The following is a 6,149-nucleotide window of genomic DNA, read 5'->3' on the forward strand; positions in this document are numbered from 1 at the left end:
GTGTGTGAGGGCATGTGTGTGTGAGGGCATGTGTGTGTGAGGGCATGTGTGTGTGAGTGGAGTATGTAACGGGCCGTGTGAGTGTGTAAGGGTGTGTGAGGGGTGTGAGAGTCTGTAAGTGAGGCGCCAGCCCCCTCCCCCCTACACGTTGATCTTATTCGATCGGCCGGGCCCCGCCGGGCCGAGGTGAGAAGAAGGCGCCGCGAAGCCCCTGGGGCGCTGTGCGGCTGGGCCGGGCGGGATGAGTCGATCAGATAGGCGAGGCCCAGGGCACTGCCCTGGCCCGTGAGCGCCCTGCGATTCTGACCCGAGCCCGCGGCCACAGAACCCCAGGGGGGTACCGCGACCGGCGAGGGGGATGTGGCCCTGCCTCGTCTCCCGGGGCCCTGCGGGGCACAAGGGCCTCGTCCACGGCCCCGGAGGGTCCACGCGACACGGCAGGGACACCCCGGTGTGGCCTCTGTGGGGACACGGGCATGGCCGTGGTGACAAGGGGACAGCCATGGTGGTGACCAGGAGATGGACACGGTGCTGACCAGGGGATGGCCGTGGTGACAAAGGAACAGCCACCACAGTGACAGGGACAGTCGTGGTGCTGACCAGGCACAGCCGTGGTGGTGACCAAGGGATGGCCGCAGTGGTGACAAGAGGACCACTGTGCTGGTGACAAAGGGCCAGCCGTGGTGGTGACAAGGCCATGATGATGACCATGGAACAGTCACGGTAGTGACAAGGGGATGACCATGGGGACAGAGGGGCAGCCATAGTGGTGACAAGGGGGTGGCCACGAGGGCACAGCCATGGGGTGACCAGGAGATGGCAACAGTGGTGACAATGCCTTGATGGTTACCAGGGGACAGCTGTGGTGCTGACAGGGGACAAGTCACCATGGTGGTGACCAAGCGATGGCCATGGCAGTGACAAGGGGGTGGCCACAAGGGGACAACCACAGTGGTGCCCAGGGGACAGGTGTGGCAGTGACAAGGCCACGGTGGTGCCCAGGGGACAGCTGCAGTGCTGGCACTGCCAGGAGGAGCAGCTATGGTGGCCCTGCTATGGGGACACTCCAAAAGGGGGGACACTGTCCTGAGGGGGCTCCGTGTGTGAGGTGTCCCCAGGGCAGCCCAGGGACAGCAGACACTGCAGACAGTGTGGGACACGGCCACCCCCTGCCACCGCATCCCGGGGCTGTCCCTGGGCTGCCCTGGGGACACACATGTCCCCTCCCCATGGGTGTGTCCTCCATGCCCACGCTACCTGTACCACCACAGAGCTGGGACCCCCTGTCCCTCTGTGTCCCCATGTCAGCCATGTCCCTCTGTGTCCCCTCTGTTCCCATGTCACCAGTGTCCCCTTATACCCCCATATCCCCTGTATCTCCCATGTCCCCCTGTGTCCCTATGACCCTTCTGTCCCCCATGTCCCCTTTGTGTCCCCCTGTGCCCCACATCAGCTCTGTCCCTCAGTGTCCTCGTGTCCCTGATGTTCCCATATCTCCTGTGTCCCCATGTCCCAGTGTCCCCGTCTTCCTCTATCCCCATATCAGCTCTGTTCCCTCCCTGTGTCCCACATGTCCAGAACACGTGTGTGTCCCCCCCAGTCCCCTCCAGTCCCCGGGGCTGGCCCTGCCCCGCGGGGACACGGCCCGGGGGGGTGGGGGCGGCTCGGGGGCGTGGGGGGACCCGTGAGCCCCCTGGACCCCCGTCCCGGTGTTCCCCCAGCCCTGGGGGGGGCGGGAGGAGGGGCCGTTCCCGGAGCGGGGGGTGATATCCTGAGCCGTTCCCGGAATAACGTCCTGGGAATGATGCTTGGGGCGGGGCCGTTCCCGGGGATACCTCCCGAGGGTGATGCCCGTGGCTGTTCCCGGTGCCGGGATTCCGTTCCCAGGGATACCTCCAGGGGTGATGCCCGATGCCGTTCCCGGGAATACGTTCCGGGGATGACGCTTGATGCCGTTCCCGGGGATGACTCCCGATGCTGTTTCCATGGAAAACACTGCCGATGCCCGGTGTCATTCCCGGGATGTCATTCCCGGGGGTTCCACTGTCGTGTCTCTGTTCCTGGTACCGATGCCGGGTGCCGTTCCCATCAATGACATTCCCGGTGCCGACTCCCGAGCCCGTTCCCGTGGCTGCCGTTCCCGAGGACGATGCCGGAGGTCGTTCCCAGTACCATTCCCGGCGGTTCCGTTCCCGAAAGCGGTGCCATTCCTGGGGCAGTACCCAGGAATGGTTCCCAGTACCATTCCCAGTGCCTGGTGCTGGTTCTTGGGGGCTCCGTTCACATTCCCGGTGCCGTTCCCGGTGGCTCCGTTCCTGTTCCCGGGGGTTATGTTCCTATTCCCGTTGGCGGACGCAGGTGCCGTTCCCATTCCGGTTCCCGTTCCCGGCGCAGGTGCCGCCGGTGCGCGGGGGCGGGCGGTTGGCGGGGGCGGGGCTGTGCCGGTGCCGCTCGGGCCGCGGAGCCGCCGCCGTTGCCGCCGTTGCCGCCGTTGCCGCCGCCATGGCCGGAGCCGGAGCCCGAGCTCGGTGGGCGCCGCTGGCGCTGCTGTGTCTCGCTGTCACCGCGTCCCCGGGACGCGCCGCGGAGCAGCTGCACGTCTGCAAGGAGGTACCGACACCGGGGATGGCGGGGGGGCACAACCCCCTCGAATTCCTCACACACACCCCGGGACATGAACCGGAGCGCAGGGGGGGACAGGGAGGGAATGGGAGTCCTTGTAGCGGGGCGGGCTGGTGAACCCTTGGGGAGGGGGCCTTGCCAGACTCCGAGGGTCTCCTGGGAGGACCCCAAGTGGTGTCACCCTATCGCTACCGCCAGATCCCAACCCCTCACACACATTGTGGTGGTCCCAAACCCTCCCCGAGCGCTGTTGGGAAGGGGGGGGTGACAAGGAATGGGAGGGGGGACATTCCCAGTGGCCACGTGCCATTCTCAACCCGGCACGCGGTGGCCAAAGTGTCCTGCGAGGAAAAACCGGGGGATCTGTCACTCCCTGGGCTCTGCCCGCCTCGGGGACAACGGGTGAACCCCCAGATCACCTCCCTGGGGCGCCCCCCCCGCTGTTCTCCCCCCTTTCCCCCCCAGACCTGCGGCTGCTTTTTAATCTGGGCCAGGAATGTTTTTCACGCCGTGATCCAGTTTTTTTGTCCGTGTTCCACGATACGGAGCTGGGAACAATAGAGTGGGGCTGGCACCTGTCCCCGCCAGGGACCGGCCCCCCGCGGCGGGGGGGTGTCCCCTGTCTCTGTCCCTCCCTAGGGACAGCCCTGCTGCCCCCCGGCCGGAGCAGGGTGACAGTGACACCTCGAGGTGCCCCCCCTTCGCCCCCCGGGCCGCCCCGCGGCTGAATTAGGTCAATTTATTTAGATTAAAAAAAAAAACAAACCTAAGAAAAGTTTAGGAAGAGGGGAAAAAAACCTTCTCCCCAAGGGGATCCCTCGGGAGTGACAGCGATGGGGGGGTTCGGGGCTGCTCAAAGCTGGAGTGACCCCCTGGGTACCCCCAGGGTGGGGGGACCCTCCTCTGTGCCCTATGCGGAGTTGGGGGGTCTCGGGGCTGCCCAGATACAGGCGGGGGGTGCTGCAGACACGTCTCATCCCCCCTTTTCCCTTCCCCCCCCCCCCTTCTCCCCCCTCCCCATCCCCCCTTTTCCCCTCATCCCTCCCTTTTCCTTCCCCCCATCGCCGCCGTTTCCAGCTGACGGGAACATCAAAGCGGTTGTTTTCCCATCAACCTGCCACGCTCTGGCAGCCGCCGGGAGCACAAACCACCGCGCTCTGCCAGCCCGGGGCTGCGCGGGGGTGAGGGGCTCCCCCTGCACCCAGTGCCCACTCCTTGTGCCCCCCCTACCCCCCGTGCCCCGACACCCCAAAGCTGTGTGAGGGTGAGGGGCTCCCCCTTGTACCCAGTACCCTGTGCCCCCTGTACCCGGTACCACCCCTGCCTGACACCTCAGAGCTGCTGTGAGGGATGAGGGGCTCCCCCCTGTACCCTGTGCCCACCCCCCTGTACCCCCTGTACCCCTGTGCCCCAACACCCCAGAACTGGGTGGTGAGCTTTCCCCTGTACCCTGCACACCTCCGCCCCCGTGCCCCCTGGACACCCCAGAGCTGTGCGGAGGGTGGAGGGTCTCCCCCCGACCCCGTACCCCAAACCCCGTCCCCTCCCCCAGCCCCGTCCTTGATCCTGCCGTGTCTGTCCCCGGTGTCACCTCCCCGGTATCATCTCCCCGCCGGCCTTGAGCCGCTCCCAGCCTGGCACAGCCGGTGGGATGGGGGAGGGTCACGGTGCCCCCACTGTCCCCGGTGCCCCCCAGGACCCCCCGGTGTTTGAGGAGCCTCGCGTGTCACCGGCTCGGCCGCCCCAAGGCTGTGACAGGGCAGGGTGTCCCCGCCCACCCCGGGGAGGGGGCACAAGGTGGCCCCGCCGCTGTGTCGCCCCGTGGGGTGTCGGGGGCGGGGTCCTGGGTGACCCTCCGGCCCTCCCTGGGGTTTGGTGGCTGAGGGGGCAAGTCCTTGGGGGAGAGGGTCGTGCTGTCTGAAGTCCTGCCTGCAGCGACCCCCTCAGACAGCCCCCAGCCCGGCACCCCCTGGGACCCCCACACTCCCTGACCCCACCCTGAGCCCCCCCATTGCCCAGCACCCTCCACCCAGAGCATCCTCACCCTGGGCACCCCCACCCTGAGCCCCCTCTGGTCCCCAGCATCCTGCACCCTCCGAATGCCCGCCCCCCCACGAGCACCCCCACACTGAGCACTCCCATTCCCCAGCACCCTCCACCTTGGGCACCCCTACCCAGAGCACCCCTCACTCCGAGTACCCCTATTTCCCAGCATCCTGCACCCCCAGAATCCCACCACCACGAGGTGGGGGTACAGCCTTTCCTGGGGGGCACAGGGTGGGGGTGCGGCCCCTCCTGGCGGGCACACCCCTGTCTGGGGGGCACGGTGGGGGTACAGCCCCTCCTGGGGGGCACAGGGTGAGGGTACAGCCCCTCCTGGGGGGCACACCCCTGGCGGGGGGCACGGTGGGGCTGCAGCCGTGGCGGGGGCAGCGCGGGGGTCCCGGGGGCAGCTCCCCCCGTGCTGTCCCTGTGCCCCCCCCGCAGTCCGAGTACCACTACGAGTACACGGCGTGTGACAGCGCCGGGTCGCGCTGGAGGGTGGCAGTGCCACACAGCCCCGGGCTCTGCACCGGCCTGCCCGACCCCGTCCGCGGCACTGAGTGCGGTGAGTGCCGGGAACGGCCGGGATAGCGCCTGTGGGATGGGATGGGATGGGAGGGGTGGGAATACCACACATGGAGTGCCTGGGATGGAGTGGGAGGGGTGGGAATCACACTGGGATTGGATGGGAATAACAGACATGGAGCATCTGAGATGGGGTGGGAGAGCAGGGAATCACACCAGGATTGGGTGGGAATAACACACATGGAGTGCCTGGGATGGAGTGGGAGAGGTGGGATGGGAACAACACTGGGATGGGATGGGTGGGAATCACACTGAGATTGGGTGAGATGGGAATAACAGACATGGAGTGCCTGGGATGGGATGAGAAGGATGGGAATAACACACATGCACTGGGATGGAGTGGGAATCACATGCATAGTCCCTGGGATGGGATGGGAGGGACGGGAATAACACACATGCACTGGGATGGGATGAGAGGGGTGGGAATCCCACACACAGAGGCACCAAATGGGATGAGCAGGATGGGAATCCCAACTCCCCCACACCCCGGGGGTGCCCTGTCTCTGTGCCCAGGCGTCCCATCCCGCCTGGATCAGGAAGCACTGCGGGTCAGGTGCCAAATCCCATAAATTGGGGGGAGTTCCTTTGTGGGATGGGTGGGATGGGGGATCCTCCTGCTGGGAGCACCTGGGAAGGCGGAGCTGAGGATGGTGAGGCTGAAGCACCCCCGGGGAGGGGGGGCTGGGGGGCATTCCCTGCGATCCCGGTTTCCGTGGGCAGCGTTCTCCTGCAAGGCAGGCGAGTTCCTGGAGATGCAGGCACAGTCGTGCCGCCCCTGCGCCGCCGGCACCTACTCGCTGGGCACTGGCGTCCGCTTCGACGAGTGGGACGAGGTGCCCCGTGGGTTCGCCAACGTGGCCACCAACCTGGAGCTGCAGGAGGGGCCCGGGAACACCGCT

The 6,149-nt window shown here is 66.7% G+C and overlaps 1 non-coding gene across 1 annotated transcript; it reads left to right on the top strand.

The window, feature by feature from the left end:
* The first annotated feature begins 10 nt into the window (after window positions 1-10).
* LOC113941224 lies at window positions 11-311 on the top strand. Its single transcript, XR_003525629.1, has one exon.
* The last annotated feature ends 5,838 nt before the right edge of the window (window positions 312-6,149 follow it).

Source organism: Corapipo altera, unplaced genomic scaffold (genome assembly GCF_003945725.1).
Source record: "Corapipo altera isolate COAL_440 unplaced genomic scaffold, ASM394572v1 131654, whole genome shotgun sequence".
Lineage (NCBI taxonomy): Eukaryota > Metazoa > Chordata > Aves > Passeriformes > Pipridae > Corapipo > Corapipo altera.